This window comes from Sus scrofa, chromosome 16, assembly GCF_054392235.1.
Source record: "Sus scrofa isolate SSC_HxYL_T2T_F1_AM1 chromosome 16, Sscrofa_HxYL_maternal_Yorkshire_Landrace_v2.0, whole genome shotgun sequence".
Classification (NCBI taxonomy): Eukaryota; Metazoa; Chordata; class Mammalia; order Artiodactyla; family Suidae; genus Sus; species Sus scrofa.
This window is the reverse complement of record NC_139398.1, coordinates 68,217,387-68,240,842: the sequence shown is the minus strand read 5'-3', so window position 1 is coordinate 68,240,842 and position 23,456 is coordinate 68,217,387. Positions and strand designations below refer to the sequence as shown.

Below are 23,456 nucleotides of genomic sequence, written 5' to 3'. Positions count from 1 at the left end.
GTCTTTGCTGTTAGTTTTGATTTATGCCATAAATAGTGTTGTAAAGTTTCCTAGTATTCTAAAATAATGAATCAAAGCTTTTTTCCCCCAGGTACATTTATTTAAGTGATATAACTGATTTAATTGAAATAAAAAATTCTAAGTCAGTGGTTCCATATACTAGAAATATAGTAGTAAAAAGAAACACAAAATAACATGTGAAGGAGGTAGGCAAAAAAATAATAAGTCCATGGAAGCCTGGAATGGGAGAAAGCATTTCTTCTTCATCTTTCTTACTTACTGCCTCCTTAGAGTCTAGTTCTATAGCCATGAGACATTTAATAGAGGTGCTATGACTTAGTTCAAAGGAGTGCAAAGAGTAAATGAGAGGACTGGGCTTAGTACACATCCATTCCAGATTCAAGATACAAGCCTTCGCTATTAAGACAATTTATAAAGATCATGGATTGGGAGTTTTCTATGTTGGTTCCAGGTTTCCTGATAATTAATAGCAAACCTTTGAGTTACTGTTAATAACCTAGCTCACTAGACTTGGCCTTCAAAATATGAAATGGCCAATGACCTTTGCTTGATAGGAACACCCTTGGAAAGGGAAAATGCTCCCGCCCCACCTCAGTAAGGTTGCGATTCATTTCCAGGTTCATTGAGATCATTTCCAAGTTCAGCTCTTTGCAGCACACCATTCTTCAACCTGCTTTTTACAATAATTGCAAGAGAAAGGAGATTTTTGGCACTTGAAGCAATAGATGTAAAAACAAAAAAAGTACAAGAGAGCAGTCAAACTGAAATGAGAGCAATTAAAGAGACAAAAAGTCCCCCTAGCTGCCTTTTGGGTACTTTTTTGATCTTTTCACCAAGGAATTAGTAGCTTTTAATTTTCCCCACCTTAGCTTAAAATACTGCTGGTGGAAAAGAAATGAACCTTTTTGGGGGAAGGCTGTTTTAGATTAAAAATCCAGTGTAGGTGAGTCAATCAAGCAGCCATCAGATTTCATGAATATCAGGTCTGCCTGCATAGCTCAGTGACCAGGCTTATTCTGGACAAGTCTCCAGAATCAAAGCAGTGGCTTTTTTCACCTTATTTCTAATCACCAGATGCATGTCCCCACTTGGCTTAACTTTTGCTTTTTGTTTTTAATGATCAGCTGATCAATTTCCTGTTTCTGACATTTAAATGTGGGGGAGGGGAGGGTTGCTTAATTTTCACACACAGTGAAAGGACATTTCAAAATTGGGTGTAATCTCAGGTTCTGTTCTCTCCTTGGACGATGAAACATTTTCTGTGCTTTTGCTTCTGTTTTGTTTTTGTTTTCTTTTTTTCTTCATTCCCCCAGGATCGTTCGGTTAAACAGCACAAACTCAGTTCAAGAAGTCCAAGAGAACGGGTCATATTAGCCTGGGAGATGATGAGGGCCAGGCAGGGGCTAGGCAGGGCAAGACTGAGGCATGTTTGTGGATGACCAGTGGCAGACCCACATGGCACTAGCAGCAACTTTCACTACTGGGAACCAAAGTACATCATTTCAGAAGGAAGGGTTTCTGAACCCCCGTTTAACAAGCCCTTCACAGCTCCAGTTCCAATCCCCAGGAAACTCATTAACACAGTTAGATGCCACGGCTGTGTGTGCTTAAGGCAGAGAGGGAGTGTGGCCACTCTTGTGCTCCACCAATGCCAAAGCAGTTCCTCCATTCATTAGCCCAACCTCTTCCTCAGCACTGACCTCGTAGAGATGCTCTCAGCCTTCTGAGAACTCGTATGGGACCAATTCCAAAGCACCAGGATGTTTCCAACATTGTAGAAGTGTCAACCGACACATGAAGGGTGCTTTGCCTGCCAACAAATCTCTTGGTTTTTCTATACAGATTCTAGTAAGGCCTTGGTCAAGCTTATGGGTAGAGTCCTATACCTGACATATGATGAGTATCAATGTGGCTGAAGGAGGAGGGATGGGGTCTGGGATTAACTGAATAAACCATAGGATACAACCAAATGGCCTGTGCATTGATAGCACCGTGAAGATTTTTGCGACCAACTTCAGGGTGAGTTAAATAGAGAACAGTGGGCAGGACCTCAGCAGTATCATAGTTGCAACTGTAATTACAAGTGCTACAGTCCTTGTCTAATTAAAATGGACTCTATCACTTATTAACTTTAAGCTTTGGGGCAAAAATGCTGAAACTCGGTTTCCTCGTCTGTAAAATGGGGTGGGGGGATAATAATGACCTGGAAGGTTGCATTTTGGTTTAGAGGTTTTATTCTAGGAAAGAGAGAAGCAAAACAATGTGTGTGGATGTGACTCCCACCTGGCCTAGCCCATAGACTGCATATGGTAAAAGCTCAATGCCTGCTGCTTCCTCTCTCTCCTTCTCCTCCTCTTCCCTCCCTTTTCCCCTCTTCGACTTCTCTTCTGTGGATAGATCATTTAAAGCAGGAATAGTGGCTTTATAGAAATCATTCATCCTTCCCTTTTAGGCTAAGTCATTTATTAAAGTCACATAAACTTGAAGGGTGACCACATATATAGTTATCAACCAAAGGATGGCCTAGTTCCTGTCTGCCGGGAGTTTACATTCCTAGTATTTTCTGCTCACCAGCTTTTCACCTTATGTGATTTGTGGATGCCAGAGAAACAGAAAACTATGTTTTGCTCTGAGCCAGTCAGTAACGATGAGGTTCCACACATTTGCATTTGTCATTGTAATTCTTTTGTTCCAAAAAGGGGTGAAAAGAAGGTTAACAGGGATGTCATGCATTGGAAGGAAATATCAAAATGTGTACCCATCTCTCTGTAGAACATCACCCAAAATCGAGAGCTTGTGTTATTTGGGTTTTAATCCAAGGTAGGGAATCTAAAATACCAAAGACAAAATGATTTGTGACTCCTACTCAATTTATTCAACTCCAAAGTATTTCAATAAATCTAGGAATTCATCTATATCCTGTAAAATTAAGGTTTTTCATTTTGAAGGAAATAGTGCCAAGTTGATAAAGTCTTCTGAATTATTCTCTCTAAATATACTTAATCTTCATTAATGCAGCCCTGCGTGGTATTTTGAGCCAATCTGAACTAACAGAAAAAATTTTTACATATCTAATCTTAAAATAGTTTCTTTTCTCCCCCCCACACACTATACAGTCTGTATAGAGATTTTATGTACATACAGCATTTTTTCCTCCTGATCTCCTACCCCAGCCCACCCTCATTTCTGGATATTATATGTCATTTAATGTGGTCAGATTTTTTTTTAATTTCTTTGGTTTTCTTCAGTATCATGGGATGACAAGTCAACTGTCTATTAATATGTGTTTCATTGGTGAAGTCATTTAAGGGACTGTCTGCCTTTGCTTTTTTTCTTTTTTCTGTGCTGATGTAGCTAATGAAACCATATGCATTTCAATGCCCAGTCTCCTCAGATTCAGATATAGAGAGTAGCTAACACACAATTGATTTCCCACCCTGCAGGAAAAGGAGAAGCAGTAGAGAAGTCAGATGGATTGATCGCTAAGATACAGGCCCTGCGGGACACTTCGATATCATCTACGTCTTGAATGCATGAACAATCCTCTCATCAATAAGAAAATCCTCAGGAGAGTAACTTCATAGGGTCCAGAGAGAATTTTAAGTAGGCAGGTGTGCTAGCCCATGGTCGGCTTTACTTGAGTAGGCCCTGCCGTAATAAAGTGGCAAGTTTACAAATTCAGACTTTAGAAATGGGCAAATCCAAGGTAGAAACATTGACTGATGGTGCTGAAGTGCCCTAAGAGAGCATTAGTCCAGGGATTGCAAACTCAAATGTCTACAAGTACCAAGTAAGTGGGTATAAGACAGTAAGTGCTCAATGAATACTTTAGAAGACAAAGTAAGTAGGCAGGTGTTATGCCAGGAGGTAAGGTAACAAGCTGGACACACAGAGCATACTCATGGTTCACCTGTCCCAATAGCCTGTGTTTATGACCCCTGATTAGTCTCACACCTCATTTTACAAAATGGAAAATTTAGAACATGAGAACTAATACCCCTTACCGTGTGTGTGTGTGTGTGTGTGTGTGTGTAAGACTATTCTCTTAGATTGTTTTTGTCCCTGTTGCCACTACCACACCCCAGTCTTAAAGTTCAATGTCCAGTTTGGGAAACCAACCTCTCAAGCCTTAAGTACCAAGCTGCTGTCTATAGCTTACATATTCAAATTTTCTCCTTGACAAAGGACAGCAACAGAATATCAACCAGCTTCAGTAAAAATTAAAGGGGAGTTCACGGCTGTGCACAAGAACAGAGAAGTTCCAGCTAAAACCATGGCTAGATCTAGATGTTCCAATCAGCTCATGAAATCATACTCCATCTCTTGGCTCTTTTTATTTTTTTCTCGTAGGCCTTATTTTTAGGAAGGCTTCCCTTTATAATGACAAGATTAGTTCCAGTATGTCTAGGTCTAGGTTTATATATCTATCTATATGACAACGGAACAAAATTATAGTATAGCTTCTCTTTCTTAATGGCCATACATAACAAAATCCTAGGCTTGTGCCTCAGTGGAATAATTTGGGGTCATGTGCCCCTCCCTCAACCAATCAGTATAGCCAGGAGAAAGGAATAAATGATTGATTGGCTAGCAGTTAGAGTCTCCCCAGTGAACTTCATGGTTTGGAAATGAAAATATTGAGACACTTGTTTCAAAAGCAGGCAGTGGGAAATAGGCGCAAACAATAGGTAGTCATCATGCTTCCCCTTCCCACTCTGTTCAGAGCTTGTCTCTTCCACCCAGGAGTCTTAGCATAGGGCTTAGGTGGTTGGAGTCTGAAGGACAATGTCTTAGAGCTTCCTGAACTTATCAGGGAGCATTACAATTCCCAATGACTCAAAAGCAAAAGGTTAACCCCTTCTTGCTCTCTTTCTATTTTCTCCAGTCTTTTTTTAATACACATTCTATTGTTATATTTTTTAAATCAAAGTGTAGTTGATGGATAATGATGTGTTAATTTTGCTGTACAGCAAAGTGATTCAGTTACATGTACCCTTTTTTATGTTCTTTTCCATTATGGTTTATCATAGGACATTGAATATAGTTCTCTGTGCTATCCAGGAGGATCTTGCGTGTTTATCCCCTCCATGTATAATGGCTCACATTCGCTAACCCCAACCTCCTATTCCATCCCCCACCCCCAATTCCCTCCCCCTTGGCAACCACAGATCTGTTCTCCTTGTCTGGGAGTCTAACATACATTCTTAAGCACTTACTAAGTAGCAGGTACTTTGTTAGATATTTTCTCACCTTTTTCTATATTTTATTCAGACAGTAGTCTCACAAAGCACAGAGATGATTATCCCCAGAGGCCAAATAGGGAACATAAGCTAGTCAAGGTTCTCATTTATGTTCCAGGGAGCCCTGAGGTCTAAGCCCTGTCTCAACCAGGGCAGTTCTTTTGGTTCTCTTGTTTGTCTTACATTTTTAAGTTTTGTGTACTAATCTTTTTAAGGCAGTGGTGCTCAAATTTTCTTCCCAAGTATTACTTAGCCAGCAACGAAGTGATTTTCTTTTCAGTGTACATACAAGTACAAACGACAGAACTCCAACTTCCACTTTAACCCCCCCCCAAAAAAGGAAACATATTAATTGCAATGATAGAAAAGTTCAGGAAGAGATGTTTCTGGGGGTACAACATCCTGGATGTCTTCTGTTCAAGATGAGTTCCATTCTTAGCTTCCATGTGAAAGCAGGATGGTTGTCTCTCATGCATCCCTTTCTCTCTTTATTTAGAGACTGCCACTTCCCCAGGCAGCTTCAGGCATTCGTCCTATATTCTAGCAATCTCCATGGAGAAAAGCCTTTTATTTTCTGAAAGAGTCTTAATAGAGATGCTTCTCATGGAATCTTATTATAGCTGCCAGACCTTGCTTACCTTGCTGCCTCTTCCAAAGGAATACCATGATTTGATTGACCTTGGTGGAGTCAGGTGACCACTGTGCACTTGGGAATAGAGACAACCCTTGCAAACCACATGGGTTGAAGTGTGGAAGAGATGGTCCCTAAAGGGAAACCAAAGGACTATTAATGGAAGGTGGTAGGTAAGAAAGTCCATCAGCCCTCCAGTCAAGCTGGAGTCATAGCATAGACCTTTCATTTCAAATGAAAACTCTTTCCATTGTATATTGTTGCCTCTCTTTCATCCTTGATAGAGGTCTTTGAAAGTAGTAGCTTTTAGATTAACTTTTTGTTGAATTCTTTTTACTTTCCCATGGAAATTATGGGAATATAAATAATGGATGGTGAATACATGGTCCATGGAGGTCACTATTTTGTTATTGTTCTTATTTTACCGCAGTGTTTGAGAAAATACCTTTACAATAGACATCAGGTAATGGATTCAGATCCTGGCCATTATCGAGTATGTGTGATCTTGAACCAATGCTTTCCTCCAGAATCCTCCTTCAGAGGATTTTTGTGAGGATGAATTGAAAGAAAGTGATATATAAAAAAGAGTCTTAGCACAGTGACCCTAGCTCATGGGAAGTATTGCTTTTCTCTTTTTCAAGTGATTTTTACCGCCAAGGATCCTTTAAATGAGAAATGCCTTAGAACGTGTGAACCATAAATTAATTTACAGTAAAAGAATCTGTAAAAATAATTCCTAGATTGAATGTATTTCATCAAGAAAAAGACACCTGATTTACAACTCATTATTATGATGAAAGTGTTACTAGTAATTTTTAGCAGCATATACAAGTGACAGTTCAATACCAAACAAGATCTTAAGAATATAGGGCATATTTAGGTCTTCTAAGAATCAAAATGGTTTATCACAAAATGGATTTTTAACAGCACTTTGCTTATAGGTCATGATGCTAGCTGTGGTAACAGAAAAGTCTGTATTTCCCCTAGAGGATTACTTAGCAGAAAAATATGTATCTCACTCCCATCAAGGACCAGTGGCCAAGGATCCAGCATTTCCCATAATTATACAGGAGCCCAAATTTTTTCTAGTTGTTGCTTCTGCCTTGCTTTTGATGATCAGCCTCCTCTCCATACAGCAATAGGAAAAGTATGACTTTCTTGATTACTGACCCATTTCTTCCAATCCCTTTCCGCTCAATCGTTATGTGGCCCTACCAAGATGCAGAAGAAGCTGGGGAAGGGAATCTGGCACCAACCCTTCACAATGGAATGGGAGACAAAACCAAAACCTCCATGGGCCAGCTGCAAAAGCTTTGCTACCGTAGATCCCATTGTGATCCTGTGAGCATTTAGAGGAGAATGCTACATCACATCAATCCTGTCCTCCTTCTTGCCCAGCATTGTACCTAAATATTTCCTAGCTGAACAAAGGAATTCCTGAAGCAAACTGACCAATAGTTAAGATCGACCTCAAGAAGAATTCCTAGGCAAATAGCTGAAATCTCTTGAAATCCATATTTTCCTTTTCCTAATCTCTGTCAACCTTGTAGGTTTGGAGATAAAAGAAGGATCCTTGAAACCTTAATAGCATCTGACTGGGGTATTGCTAAGTGAGAGCTACCCAGAGCAGGAAGCCAGACCAATTATAGGCCAAAGGCTTTGTCACCCTCTCCCCAGATCCTGTCCTTGGCACAAAGCAAAGCCCACTTCATCCCTTGGTTTGCAGAAGCAGAGCCAGAAGTAGCCCTGAGCAGGTAGAAGGAGCGATTTACAGTGTTTACCCTCTGGCCAGCCCTGCCAGTTTTGGCTGTCCCTGGGCCACAGGTTTGTCATCTTTCAGGTCACTTGGGCATTTTATTAATGATTATTAGCCCTTTTGTTAACAGTTACTTTAGAGTTCACATAAACTAATTTGGATTTTCTTTGTTCCTGTTTGATTGTGTTGTTTAGATTCTGGCTGGCTACCTTTAATAAACCAACTTAGTGGGTGCTTTTTTTGTTGTCATGAACAACAATTTGCTTTGGTTCATCTTTTAAGGCTGTTTGGAGAAGTGCTTAAGAATATGCTCTCTGCAGTCAGACTGCCTTAGTTCAATCTCAGCTCAGCTACTACCAGTGAGGTAAAATAGGGCTTTAATAATATTTCCTATGCTAGAAGGTTATTGCATTTTTAAAAAAGTACTTAGTGCAGTGCCTGAGACATAATATGTGTTTAATAAATGTTAGCCAGCATTATTTTTATTGCAATTATCCAGGTATCCATACTTGAATATTTTTGAAAGGGGGCTAGATCCTATTATAGTTTACTGATAAAAGAAAGAACATCACGAAAGTTGAGTTTCTCATTGCCTGGTTTCTTGATTTAACCTCTACCTCAGCTCTTTGAATGTATTTTTTTTGTTAATAACAGACAAAATAAAAAGTAGGCTTTTTTTTTTTTTAAAGATATGATGAAGCCATGCCCTGGCTTTGATTCCTGTGAGAGCCTCCATTCATTGTCAGAGCGATTTCTCTGCATGGCTTGATGGCAGAATATGGTCTGTTTCTAAGACTGTTTAAAGCAGGGCACAAAAGAAATCACACTGGCGGGGTCCACAGCTGGCAAAACGGGAGAGCCTAAGTGGGTGAAAGAAGCTGTTAATACAGACCACAAAATTTTTCAGCTAAAAAAAGGAACATGCCCACTGAAAGTCTGAAAGCAAAAAGTTTTATTTGGGTAAAGCGATGTTCAACTCTGCATGATTCCTACTTAGAAAATGCTCACGCTTGCCTTCTCCAACTGCCAGAACATCATTTTTTAACACATAGGAACCAAAATAGGGAGAAGAATAATGGACTTTCAGATAGTGGATGTCCCAAAGCAAAGCTAGAAGCATAAGTGCTGAAGTCCTTGGACCTTGCAGAGTATAAAAGAAGGGGTTCCTGTAGCCCCTCTATCATAGAGACACCCCTCCTCTGTTGTTGACCATCCTTGTCGGCATTGGTATTACGGAGACCTATTCCAACAGAGGGAAGATGTGGGTGAATGGGCGGTACTCAGTTTCCAAGTCACCTTTCACCACTTCTTTCTCCAGCCTCCTCATCAGATCTCTGCAAAGAACTTTGCCTGAATCCCCCAGGTCATAATGCATCCCTCCAGGAAACACTATCTCAAAACAGAACTTCTCTGCCAAGTGCTTTCTGTATTGAGAATGTTTCTCCATCACTGGCAGAGCAGCCATTCAGTAGCTGCATTGATTCTTTGCTTTTTTTTTTTGTAATCCAGTGAAAAATGTACCTTGGTCTTCATTTTTCACTCCAACCCCTAGAATGACTCAAAATCTCATGGCCAGTCACATCTCTGCTAAAGGTTTCTATTTCTGTGTATCTATACCTTAACTGCCCACAGGGATGTATTTGGCTTAGGATGTAAACCCCAAGTGTATAAACAGAGTTTGTGGAATATCCCTTAATTTCATCTGGCAGAGCCTATGTCTTTCATAAGAGCTCTCCAGTGATATTTTAACCATCATATTTCAATTTTTTGCTTTTTATTTCTCTTCACTACACTGCATGTCCCTTAAAACATGGACTGTATCATACACATGCGCATATGCGTGTACTTTTGTATATCTGTATATTTTATACAAAATAATACATGTACAACCTACATATGGAAATATGGAAACATTACACAGAATATAGTAAAGTCTTGGTAAATATGTATTGAATAAACAAGGATAATGATTGCATAGCACATGAAAATAATTGGAACACCAAGTATGATCAAGAATTCCCAAATTCTGCAGGTAGGAATCACGAGGCAAGTTCTTGTCTTGATTTCAGCCCTCTCTTACCCTTTAAGGGTGCAGACCTATTTTGTGTGACCCACACAGTGATTAAGAATAAGTTTTTAATCAGGAGTTCCATGGTGGCTCAGGAGGGTAAGGATCCAGGGTTGTCACTACTGTGGCTCCAGTTACTGCTATGATCCAGATTTGATCCCTGGTTCTGGAACTTCCCACATGCCATGGGCGTGGGCACAGCCAAAAAAACAAAAAACACAAAAAGAACTAGAGGAAGAAAATTTATATATAGCAAGCAAGGATTTAAAACAAAACAAACATCTAGATTTTCAGTTGCTTTTGAAATATTAGACAGAGTGATCTCTGAGCCACACCACACGACATCATTCATGAGCAAAGATGGAACATGTACTTTTCAGGGGGCCATAGTCCCTAGCTCCCCATATTGTCTTCCCAACAGTAAGGATCAGTGTCACTTGCATTTGTCATCAAGGTTGAAGTGTTGTTTTTCTTATGGTAAAGAAGAGAGTGAACTTATTATCCCCATGCTGCTATCAAAAGCAGATACATGGAAGACAGATCAAGAGGGCTGCAGTTTCTTAGAGCCAGCTTCTCTTGTTTTAGAGATTTCAGTGGGTACTCTAGACCCTGTCTTAAGCAAATCATAACAGCCCAGAGCCTTCCTTGTGTGTTCTCCTCATCTTAGTTTTTCTTTGGGGATAAAAATACAGTAACTGTTATATCAGAACCAACCCGGGATCAAGGGTCAGCTGTTGACTTCTGGCTGAAAGGTTATAATGCATGTGCTGGGGACAACTTGGGCGTGAAGGCAGAGCCTGTTGGCACACACTGGAAGAATATTCCTTCTCCTTCAACCAGTCTTCCTGGTGGGGTTTGTGACACAGGTGCAGAGAGGTGTTTAGACCGCATCCCCGCCTGAAGCACTCTTCAGTGGTCCTCCTGTGGCCCCAGAGACTTAAAGATGACAAGTTCTGTCTACCTGGCCGATCTGCAGTTGTTCTTAGGGAGCCACAAAGAGCAGTTGTCCACATCCTTAAATGTAAGGATTTCTTCCAGAGGTAGTGTTACCCTCAGTAGAACGTAATGGCTCCCTGGGAATGGTTATCAGAGGTCATGTAAATCTGCATGGTGGTTGGTGCTAACTTTTTTTTTTTTTTTTAATGTGACTCATTTTTACCCCTGGGAGACACTGTTCTGTTAACAGGCATTTACATGATAATATCGATGTCAGCATTTATAACGTTGGGAAAAGAGTTTTGCTGTAAACCCAGTAATGCTTTCACAGTTTTGCAGGAGTCTTCTCCTCTGAGGTTTCTGTCCCTGATTGAGTTTTCCACTTTGCTGTCCTCTTGCTTCTGTGAGTCCCACTGCACTGAAAGTATGCAGGGGAAGAAAAGGTTTTCTTGGTATACCCACACTTCCTGGATTCTCCAGGATGAGCAGCAAATGCTTGTTCCTACCAACTTTTAGAAATAGGGCTGAAAGGGTCTCTGCTTGCTGTGAAAGCCTCAGGAGATTTTTGCCCTTCATAGAAGGAAATCATGGCCTGAAATGAAACATTCCCACCTTCCTTTCTGAGGTGGTGTAGTGCAACCTGGACTTGGAAATCAAGAGGACACCAGCTTACACCCCTTCATAATATAGGATCTTGGGCTCATGACATAAAGTCTCTGAGACTCTTTTTTCTCATCTGTAAAGTGAGGGTTATAATAACAGCTTCGTGGGATGATTTTTGAGGATTATAGGACAGAACGACTACCATCATTATATAACCATATGTAGTAGATGACCATATGTGAATGATTAATATCTATTATTATTTTTCAACTTCTCTTTTTAGCCATTCTTTTTTTTTTTTCTTTTTTCTCCTCTTTGGTAAAAACATTTCTAAAATTTTATCTCTCAAATTGCAGTTTATTCTTAAGAACCATCAAGAAGTGGGCAAACACAACCAATTAGGGTGCAAAGTATTTATAAGACCGCCGCTTAACCAACATTCTGTTACTCTTTGGTTTCACTTCTGTATCCACCTCTCTGCTCGCTTGGAGAAAAATATTAGAAAAATGTTAATAAGCCCTAAATTTGAGAAGTAAGAATAGAAAAATGATAGACAGTGAGGAATATCGCTTAGGGCTCCTCTCCCCAACAATTATCCCTGAATATTAAAATTCTATTTCTATACACCTATTTAATTGAGGAATATATTACAGTAGATATATCAGCCACTAGTCCACTCAGAACCCAGATAAAATCTAAAGCTGCCTCTACAAACACGCATTAAACCAATGCTACAGGTGGCACACGTTTGCCAAATAAAACAGTTGTTTGAGCAAAATAAACATTTTCTTTGGGCATGACAAATGACACGTTTGTTTGGAAACTGTTTGCTTCTTCTGGTACACCTCAAAGGGAACTAAGATGCTTTGGTCCTAGGGAAAAAAAGCTTGGATATTAGGAGGGTCAAGGCATCAGTAATTCCTTTAGTAGGAAAATGGGGGAAAAAATTATATTTGGAATGAGTTTGTTAAAACACAATTTTACTTCATGCTTGGTTAGAAATTAATCAGTGAGTGTTTGTTCATTCCTTCTATGTCCTGGATACCAAGGTTGATATGGGTAAATACAGTAAGAGTCAAATAAGTGGGGGAAAGTAAGCTCTGGAAGAGCTGGAATGGAAGAGAAGTAGGCAACTATCCTGCAGATGGGTTTCCCAGTAAAGGCAAGTAGGGGATAGATCAGTGGCAGAAAGCTGGAAACACCAGGGAAAAGGAAAAGGTGGGAGGGACCTGGGAGAAAAGTCGGTGGGGAGCAGAGACAGTGAGGATAATAAAAGGCAAGCATGCAATGTGGGGCCCTCATTTGGCTCCTGGAGTTGAATTACCCCAAAAGCCCCAGTGTTAATGTCTCATTTTTGACAAACCGTGGTGATGTAAGATGCTGACACAGGGGACTGGGTAAAAGGACATATGAGAACTGACTTGATTATCTTTGCAACTTTTCTCTAAATCTAAAAGTTTCCAAAATGTTTATTTTAAAAATCAAGAGTAAGGAGTTCCTGTTGTTTAGTAGGTTAAGAACCCCACATAGTGTCTGTGAGGATGCAGGTTTGATTCCTGTTCTCGCTCAGTAGGTTAAGGATCTGACATTGCTGTGATTATGGTGTAGGAGGGGCAGTTCCTCTAGCCCAGTAACTTCCATATGTTGCAGGTGTGGCCATAAAAATAGAAATAAAAAAATCAAGAGTGAGAAATACAGAGTTGAACAAAGTATTGGGTTGACCTGGAGTTTGGGTAGGCAAATGAAAATATAACTTAGATGGGAAGGAAGGTCAGGCCATCTGGGAAAGGGACTTGAATGCTGGGCTGGGAAACCTTCCCCCTCGTAGAGAAATGTTTTATTTTTGTTTTTCTTTTTTATTACTCAAATGAATTTATCACATCTGTAGTTGTATAATGATCATAACAATCTGATTTCACAGGGTTTCCATCCCACAGTTCAAGCACATCCCCCCACCCCCCAAACTGTCTCCTCCGGAGACCATAAGTTTTTCAATGTCTGTGAGTCAGCATCTGTTTTGCAAAGAAGTTCCGTCTGTCCTTTTTTCAGCTTCCACATGTCATTGAAAGCATTTGATACTGGTGTCTCATTGTATGACTGATTTCACTTAGCATGATAGTTTCTAGGTCCATCCATGTTGCTAAAAATGCTGGTATTTCGTTCTTTTTGATGGCTGAGTAATATTCCATTGTGTATATGTACCACATCTTCTGGATCCACTCCTCTGTTGATGGACATTTAGGTTGTTTCCATGTCTTGGCTATTGTAAATAGTGCTGCAATGAACATTGGAGTACATGTGTCTTTGCGAGTCGTGGTTTTCTCTGGATAGATGCTCAGGAGTGGGATTGCTGGATCAAATGGCAGTTCTATGTTTAGTTTTCTGAGGCATCTCCATACTGCTTTCCACAGTGGTTGCACCAATTGACAATTCCACCAACAGTGTACTAGGGTTCCTTTTTCTCCACACCCTCTCCAGCACTTATTGTTTGTAGACTTTTGGATGATGGCCATTCTGACTGGTGTAAGGTGGTACCTCATCGTGGTTTTGATTTGCATTTCTCTAATAATGAGTGACACTGAACATCTTTTCATGTGTTTCTCGGCCATCTGTATGTCTTCTTTGGAGAATTGTCTGTTTAGATCTTCTGCCCATTTTTGGATGGGGTTGTTTGTTTTTTTGGTATGGAGCTGCAGTATTTTTGTTTTTCTGTTTTAAGCAAAGTACTAATCAAAATGAAATACAGTTTGGGGATGATTTAATCTGATAGAGGTGTGCAGGAAAAACTCTTAGGCAAGAGAGATGGGTGCAGATGGGCAAGTGAGAAAGCTCTTTGGAGGGAGCCATTTGGGGAGAAGATACTATTTTATGCTTGTATTTTCCCCTGGCAGCTGAAGGAGGAAAGGTTGGCAGTTAGGAGGGTCAAGTCCTCAATAATTCCTTTACTAGGAATGTGGGGGTGGGGTGAGGGATTAAATTTCTGAGCCTTAGAGAAAGTAGTGATGGTGGTACATAAAGTCAGATCTCTAACTCCCAAAGTTTTAAGGTTTATGAACGGATCTTAGAAGTTAAGGGAGAAACCCACATGGAGTTGTACTCTGTTCCGCAAGGGGGTGACCCAGAAAACCGTCATCTAAGGACCTCCCTTTGGCAGAAATCCTCAGTGAGGAGGGACAGGGAGGTTGAAAAGCCTTGAAGACGCAACTTGAGAGTGAGGAGATTGAGCTAAGAGAAGGGCCATGAGGCTATAAGGCCCCCAGAACACAAGGAGAAAATTTCAAGGAAATGGGCTCAGAGAGTATGGTTAAATGTAGCAAAAGCCAGCAAGGTAAATGGGAGCCATACACACAGTTCTAGGGAGGTAACACATGACTATCAAGAGAACAGAGTCACTCAAATGATGAAGATAAAAGTCACATTTTCACAAAATGGAGAAGAAATTGAGACACAGTGCATATCCCATTCATAAAAGAAATTCCTGAGAAATAGAGAAAGACGTCATGACGAGACTTCTGTATGATCCATCATGGAGTTTGTTGTTGTTTTTATTTTATTATTATTTTTAAAGACAGGGGAGATGAGTTTTGTGAAAGAAGAGGAAGAAGGGGTAGGAAAGAATAGAGATGCTGGAGAAAGGAACAGAAAGGTAACAGGGTCCCTTGGAGCTAAAAATAGATCGAAACAGGACATCAGAGGAGCTGGTTTTATCTCAACCAACCCCCCCCCCCAATTTCTCTTCTGCAGCGAGGATAGCCTGCTAATTCCTCCGTGATACCTATATACTTGCCCCTCCCCCCCGCCATCTACTTTTCACAGTTCAACTATGATCTTAGGTGGTAGTGTCCCCCTCTGAAACCCTTTGCAGCATTGTTCTTTGGGTAAAGATAAAAATCCTGCCAGCCTCTCCAGCTGTGTATGATACCATCCACGCTCCTCGCGCTTTGCTTCCAACCACAATGGCTTGCTTTCCATTTCTGCAAAGCAATGTGGTTTCTTACTCCTAAGTTTTTGGATGAGCAGGCACACTCCCAAGATCCTGTGGGTTTGGTTCAGGCCCACCACCACCAAGTGAACATCACAATAAAGTGAGTCTCATGAATTTTTTGGTTTCCCAGTGCACGTAAAAATTGCGTTCACACCATACTGTAGCCTATGAAGTGTGCAATAGCATCACGTCTAAAGAACGTGCATGCTTTAATGAAAAAATATTTTCTTGCTGAAAAGTGCTAACCATCGTGAACCTTCAGAGAATCCTAAGTAACATCAAAGTGTTGCTGAAATCTTGGCGGCCTCTGTTCACCAATGCCAAATAGAAACACAGAGATGGAAGAAACAGAAAACGTAGCCTTAATTGCCAAACAAAGCGGGAACACAGCAGGTGAGTGCCTTAGGGATGGTGCCCACCTTGGAGGGGGTAGTGAGGAGTCTTACAGTGTTCAAGGAGCAGGGCGTGATCAGCTTCTGGATGTTTTCCTGATGGGTGCATAGTGAGGTAATGGGGAGTCATTGTCATCAACCTTCTGGTTCCAACCAGTCTGGGGTCTAAGTGCTCGGAGGCAGCATACAGTTAACTTTTTCCACTCAGTGGAGGCTTCAGTACCTGCAAACAGTTCCAATGACATGACTCAGAATATTTTCTGGAGTCCTTGAGGAAGAACTAAAGGTCCTTGACTTTGTTGCATGGTTAAACTATTATTATTTTGTCTTGCTTGACTCTTTCATTTTTGTCTGTATTTTCTCACTTCTCTGATTAAATTGACGCTTTGATTAAAGTTTTTCTGTAGACAAAAAGGCAGGTGGAGAACATGCATGGGGGTCCCTCTGGGAAGGCCTCATGGGGTCCTGCTTGAGCTTTTGTAAAGCTCGCTGATGACAGTTCACCTTAACAAATAAACAGCAATGAGAAATGTCAAAATATGATGAGAATTACCAGAATGTGACCCAGAGACAGGAAGTGAGCAAATGCTGTTGGAAATATGATACTGATAGACGTGCTTCACACAGGGTTGCCTCAGAGCTTCAACTGGTAAAAAGTGTAGTCTACAAGGTGCACCTAAGTGACATATGGTCACATGAGGCCTATCTGTCCTGCCTTCTCTTTCTGGCCCTCCCCTTCTGTCTTCATCCACTCATTCTATACCTCTTAGCTCACCTAAATGAGGCCTTGCACAATCTCCCTCAGTTCCTTCTCCTATTTTTATTCCCTTGCATCATCTTTTTTTCTTTTAGGGTGGCACCTATGGCATGTGGAAGTATCTGGCTAGGGGTCGAATCCGAGCTGCAACTGCTGGCCTGTGCCACAGCGAGGGCAACACAGGATCCAAGCTTTATCTGCACCCTACACCGCAGCATGCAGCAATGCTGGATCTTTGACCCACTAAGCAAGGCCAGGGATCGAACCTTCATCCTCACAAAGACAGTATCAGGTCCTTAACCCACTGAGCCACAACAAGAATTCCTTATTTTTTGAAGCTTTAACACAGTTCATGTGGCTTGTGTGTGTTCTCATGTGTGTGCACATGTGTGCGGGCACAAAAATACATGTATACACACAGAATTGTTTGATAAACGCATGTCTCCACTACATAGTTAGAAGCAGCTCAAGGATTTGGGGGTACCATATTGTCACCTTTCATTCTCCCGGTCCAGATTTATAGCCACAACATAGAAGCTATATCTCTTGGAAGTTGCTATGAAGATGAGTTGTCCATGTTCGAGTGTTTTTTGGGAATTTTAGAATTCCCCTCTCTAGCTGTCTGTCAATGTCCTGACACTTGATTCAGCCATATTCTCCCCAGGGGTCAGTTTTTTATCTTAGTCTTTGTTCATTTGTACCATCAATATGGCCTTTGCCAGCAAGATGTCACAAGTCTACTGCCTATGGGAGCCAAACCAGGACCCACTCTCCAGTTTGTCACAAGCACCTATTTATGCCACTCAGAGAAGTTACTCGTGGTAAGAAGTGGAATCTCTACTTGTGAGTCTCAGCCTGACATTGACAGTTGTTTGACCATTTTTCTGGGATGAGTTCTTTGCAATGGTTGGCATGTGGAAATATATCTTAGCAATGGTTTGCATGTGGAAATATGTTCTCATATCCACTGAGACTTGAGCCAGTCAGCCCAAAGCTCTCCAATGAGATGTCTTGGCATGGGGGAGGTATCACTTGACTCCTGCAATCCCGACTTCCTTTTTCTTGGGACCTGCCATTCAAAGCTTCCTTGCATTAACTGGGACTCCTTCTCAATGGCATTCCCCTTAGTGAGCAGAAATATTTGTCCCCTTTAACCAAACAGTGCATAGAAGCAAGTGGCATTGAGGGGATTTCTTGTTTAGCAGTGTTTGTGTCGCATTACCCGTTGTGGACTAATTTGAAGCTGCAAGATAGTTCATTTTTTCCCTGGGATCTGCACCTGCAAGCATTGGTGGCAGTGAGGCTGGTAGCCGTATTAGTGTGGCTTGTTGTATCTCCATCATGATGTAAGAGGATGGTGGGGAAATAGAAGCCCCATTAACGGATAAGCACTTTCTGAGGAAGGAGAAAATGCCTTTCCTATGGTGCGGTTGGGATTGCTACCTGTCATTTCAGATCCGAAGGTGGGGTATGTTTCACATGTTATAATTAATTCTCTCATTGCCTCGGAGATCACTGATTCCTGGCCACTGTCTAAGAAATGAAGTGAGGCTAAGTGTCAAAAGTGAGTACTGTGTCAGAAAGGAGAGAGGAATCTTGTAACTGACTGACAGTTATGGGGGGGAAATGTCTGTGATAATTTAGGGGAAAAACATGAATCCCATGCCATGTGTTTCTGACCCCACAACAGTTGCCTGTGCCTGAATTGGATTGTTCTGATCCATGGATGGTTCTGGCCCCATTTTAATAATAAGGGTAATGATGACAATAAATGTTTAGGAAGTGGTTATTAAATTCCAGGAACTACGCAGAATTCTTCCAATGATTTCTTCCACTTACTCTTCCTGACAGCTCTATTTACAGATGAAAGAACAGATGTTTAGAAAGATTCTGTTAAGTGCCTTAGTTTATTCCGCTAAAAATGGGAGAACTGGGACTCAGACCCAGGCAGGCTGACTCCAGGGTCAGAGCTCCAGCACCACGAACCCCCTAGATGTTAACTCTAGGGTCATTTGCACCTCAATCAAGACCTCTTGCTCCTGTGTCCTCTGTCAGTCGGTCAGCCTTGTGTAAATTAAAGATTGTGGGTAAGTCCCAACAAGGAAGCCACTGACAGCCACCCTGTCTGTCCCGATACTGATCAGTCCACCTCCACTGTGCAGGGGTGGGGGGGCTCTGGTGGTTGAGGACACAGTCTAAATCTGTTTATAAGAGGAAACAGGGTGAGAACGTCAAACTGCGCAGCATGGTACAGGCACTGAACACCCCCTGTTAGCACAGAGGCAGGCGGGGGCCAGCATGGATTAAGGCCATGGGCACATGTGCAGGAAACTCTTCCTGGCCGGTGGCCTTGACTGACATGGGGACTGCTCTCCAAGAGGAGCGAGACAGGGCAGGGCAGTGGTATTCATAAGATCGCAGCCACCACTCTTGTGCCTAGGGCCAGCCCCGCTTCAAAGTGAAACTTCCCAGGAAAACTAAATAGAGGAGAGAAAAGCCAAACAGAACAAATTCCCATTTAGTCAGCTTTTACTGTCCTCGGAGGCGCTGTGTTTATGCTAGATCTTAATTATGCTGCTTGTCAAAGACACACTAAACTCCACTGTGGTTGAGGGAGCTATTTTATCTTTTTATCTTTACAGTCAGCAAAGGACTTAGTATGCTGAACCCTACCCTCGACAAGATGCAAACCTGGAATAAAAGGACCTTTCTCCCTTTCCTTCCCAGCTGTCCACACCTCTGTGCCACTTTCTGTGAACACCTAACAAGGAGGCTTTGGTGGTGGTGTGAGCAGGCAGAGCCTGGGTGGCCTTGAGCAAAACTGTGACATCCAAGGGAGCTTCACGGGCCTCCCGTGTTCAACCCCTAGGTCTCCCAGACCCCAAGCCCCATGCCTCTGTGCTCCAAGCCTTCTTCCACAGTACCCATAGCTTAGACTTTGGGAAGGTAGTTCCCTGTACTCTTCCAGCAGCCTCAGTATGAGGAGCACGCCTTTAGCAAATGGAAGATGCTGGCACTGGGGCACTTGGGGTAATATCAGGGCGTGACTTGAGATTGCATAGCCCTGGGCGTTCAAGGACTGAATCACACAATAAGAAGAATCCCTTTTCAACTCTCTGAATCCTTCAGATTACATCCAGGAGAGCATTTCTGGTGTTTTGATCATCTGGCTTTGATTTCATTACATCTGTTTTTACCTTGCCTTTGTATTTAGGGCAGGTGATGCTTGTTTAACATTTCTCGCAGTGATGTCAACTTTTCAATGACCACATTCAGTCAGGGGAAGGAAATAGATTTACTTAAAGAAAAGTTGGTTGCAGCACATTTGATAAAGCAGAGGCTGGGAGGGGTACAGGCAGGACTGTTCTGAGGAAAGCTTTATTCAAGAAGCCCTGAGTCATGCTTCACATGAACTTGGCCTGTAAACAGACATGCATGTTTCCAGGGAGTCTTGAAAATTGTGGCTGATCCTTAACTGAGTGGTGAATAGACCCTACAAGATTTTCAGGCTCCTCAAGACAGGAGCAAGAAGAAAATTCTTGGCGGCAGGTATCTCCATAAATCTTAGAATACTGTCATCTGTGGTGATGGTGGTTTATAGGACTTAGAAGAGATTTCTGCTTTGCTTTTCTGTATTAAAATTCACATACCTGGGCCCCAGCCCCAGAGATTCTATTTCAGTGGGTCTGGGGTGGAGCCGAGGAAGGTGCGTTTTGAGAACTACCCCAGATCACCATTGAGTACTCCCAATGGAGAATCTCCACTGATAGAATTTGGATTGCATTAGGACCCAGGGCTGTATGCAGATCAAAATAAGACCATGTAGGAGTTCCCACTGAGGCTCAGTGGTAACAAACCTGACTAGTTAGCATCCATGAGGACACAGGTTTGATCTCTGGCCCCATGCAGTGGGTTAAGGATCCCATGTTGCTGTGAGCTGCAGTGTAGGTTTGGGACATGACTTGGATCCTGTGTTGCTGTGTTGTGGCTGCGGCTCTGATTTGATCCCTGGCCTAGGAATTTCAACATGTCATACCTGCGGGCCTTGAAAAAAAAAAAAAAAAAAAAAAAAAAAGAAAGGCAATGTGTGTGATTTCACCATGTAAGTATCAAGCCTTCTAGTGTAAAAAGCCCGTGTCAATTTAAGAGAAGGAACCAGCATTACAGCTTGTAATTATAAATGTCAAGAATAAATTTCTAGGAGTTCCTGTTGTGACTCAGTGGGTTAAGAACCCAACATGGTATCCATGAGGATATGGGTTCGATCTCTGGTCTTGCTCAGTTGGGTTAAGGATCTGTTGTTGCTATGAGCTGCAATGTAGGTCGCAGATTCGGCTTGGATCTGGCGTTGCTATGGTGTAGGATGGCAGCCGCAGCTCTGATTGGACCTCTGGCCTCGGAACTTCCACATGCCACAGGCATGGCCCTTAAAAAAAAAAAAAAGAAAAAAAAAGAATAAATTAAATTTGCGTAATTCACGCAGCCCTACGTTACCAAACAGCTAAGTGGCTTGTCAAACCCATTGGCCTTTCTTGACCTCAGGAACCTTTTCTGGAAAACTAGAATTATGATATTTACCTACATGGGAAGAGCGCATCTGGCTGCATAATTCTTAATGGACCTTAATGGTCCACTTCATCTGCACAACGAGCACAGATTCCCTTAAAAACTCACCCTCACCGAGTGCCGTGGATGTCACATAAGAACTTTCTCGGCTCCTGTTTGAGGCAAGTCTGGAGTCAGGTTTTCTTTCACATGTCAGAAGAGCAGCACCACACAGCCCTCCAGTAGGAGCTCAACAGACCTCCTCCTTCTCAAGCCTGATGAAGCTGGGTACATTCTGGTTTCTGCAAACAGTGGGCTTTGTCAAGGAACCCCCAAACCCAGAGCATGCTCTGATTTTGTTTCTAATCCCTGACGAGATTCAGCTAACTTGCCTGAGCCTGGCTTTCACAGAGTTCCCTTTCAGCACAGGCGTTGCAGAGCCAGCTCAAGCCTGCCATACCCAAAGCCTTGTGAAAATATTTTCAACAGTTAACAAGCAGAGCCTGCAGTTAGAATATGCTCATTAGGCTGCATGTTAGTTTTCAAGTCTTGCCGCTCACATAAACTGCAACTTGATTTCCACTGAATTTCAGTTCCACTGGGCAGCAGCGCAGGAATGCTGGCAGCACCATAGGCTTGGCCAAGGGCTACCGTCTTCCTGTGTGTTATCCATGAGACCATGCTGACTGTAAAATCACATGCCTACCCTATTTGTGTCTCCTGTCACTCTTTGTCTGGGGGGCCCTTCAATTACCAAAGAGGCTTCCTAGATTCCCTAGTGTATGGATTCCTTCAGGAACCCAATTAATTTTAGATGACACTGTGAAAGTTATACCCAGTAGTCCCTGTAGATCAGTAGGCTGATTTCTTGAGTTTATTAGATCTTCCTTTGTTGTAGACCTTATTTCTGTGTGTCTCCAAACGTCTGCCTTAAAAAATAATGCTCTAATTCCATATGATCAGATTTCAAATAAAGGCCTTCAGCTAAGTATAACACTTTTTTTTTCCCCCTCTATATTTGGAAAGCCTCGCATTTGTGGAAAAATAGCCTCTGTCTCCAGGGTCAAAGTGCGCCAGTGCTATGGTGACTGAGAATATTTGGGCAGTTGAATGTTTTATCAAGAAATGATTCTGGCTGCTGAGGGAATCGTTTATTTATATTCCTTTTTTATTTTTCTTGGTGTTTGGTTATGAAGAACTGTGTGGATTCATTCCCCAGTCAGTAAGTTGGAGCCTGGAATGTGCCTGGCAGAGTGTTAAACTTGAGACTACAATGATAAATACCACCTGTTTCATTCCATGATGGAGCTGATAGTTTCAAGGAATGCCAGTCTCCTCAACAGACAAAGACAGTAGTGCAAGATGAGTGACATCAATAGAGCTACAAGCGGAAGGCGACAGGATGGAGAGAAGGGAACAAAAACTAATGATTCGATGGATTATGAGGTTCTGCGTTGGGGAAAACCTTGGAAGAGTCGAAATTGAGATGGAAAGACAGAGAACCAGAAATCCGGGGAAGCAAATGAGGCAGGTTGGAATCAAACATTGCTTGGGGTGGGGGTGGGGATTAGCTCCTGAGAGAAGATTCTGAATACAGCCCCTATTTAAGATCTGTATGCATAGACTGGTAGGGAGTAGGATGCATGAGCACATTGACCTAGTTACAGAGCTGGATGGGGCTGCATGATAAGGAAATATGAAGTTGGGGTAAAAAAAATAGTTGGGATAATGAAGTTGGAGATAAAAAATAATTAAGTGTGGGCTCCTTTATCGTTCAAGACTCTTAAGACTTCAATGAGGAGAGTGGTCAAGACGAATCACATCTTACACACGTAGCCAGTTCTTCGTACTTTTCATGACCCTTCCGTGACTCATCCATGGTAATATCTTTCCCTATGAATTACTAAGAGCATTAAACAACATGGTGATGTGGAACAGCCTCCTGGGACTTGAGGATGCCCAACAACTTACTTTGATCACTTTCATTATATCTCTCCAGTTCCTCAAAATGTGCGGTTATGAGGTAGAAATACGTTGAACTTTAGACTCAGAAGGTATGTCTTTCTCCTTTAGGAGTCTCAAAATATCTGTTGAAGGATGCCCAAGATGTTCCTTACACTTAAGATAATTATCTAGTTATACATACTCTGGACAGTGTACGCCTTGTCTGAAGCATCTGATGGGAGGCTGCTTTATGGCATCTTCTGATCCTTTACATGGGTTCTTCCTGATTCACATTAAAGTGATCAAGCACTCGTGCTGGCTTGAGCGATTATAAATGCATGTAGTGCAACTAATGTTGCCCAGATCAGGTTCATTGCTGTCAACCTTTGTTCTTTCACTGAGACTAACCATTCTTTCCTTGGAGGCCAGACATGAACTTGCATGAGTCCTAGAAATGATGGCATATTAACCCTGCCTATTCAAAGAAAATCAAATGAGCACTTGCAGTAACAGTTGCTAAGTGCAGGCATCTACGAGTGGAGACTTCAGTGCAGACAAATGTCAATACCTGATATTAG

General features: G+C 41.9%; 1 protein-coding gene and 1 long non-coding RNA gene across 50 annotated transcripts in view; both read left to right on the top strand.

The window, feature by feature from the left end:
• The window catches only part of TENM2 (teneurin transmembrane protein 2), a 1,290,011-nt gene that overhangs the window by 785,393 nt on the left and 481,162 nt on the right, over positions 1-23,456 (top strand). The gene's annotated exons all lie outside the window — the stretch shown is intronic.
• The window catches only part of LOC146395648 (uncharacterized), a 100,630-nt gene that overhangs the window by 61,252 nt on the left and 15,922 nt on the right, over positions 1-23,456 (top strand). Inside the window, exon 2 of the long non-coding RNA XR_014830907.1 lies at positions 3,465-3,811. This is a non-coding gene — a long non-coding RNA (uncharacterized LOC146395648). The remainder of the gene's footprint in view (positions 1-3,464; positions 3,812-23,456) is intronic.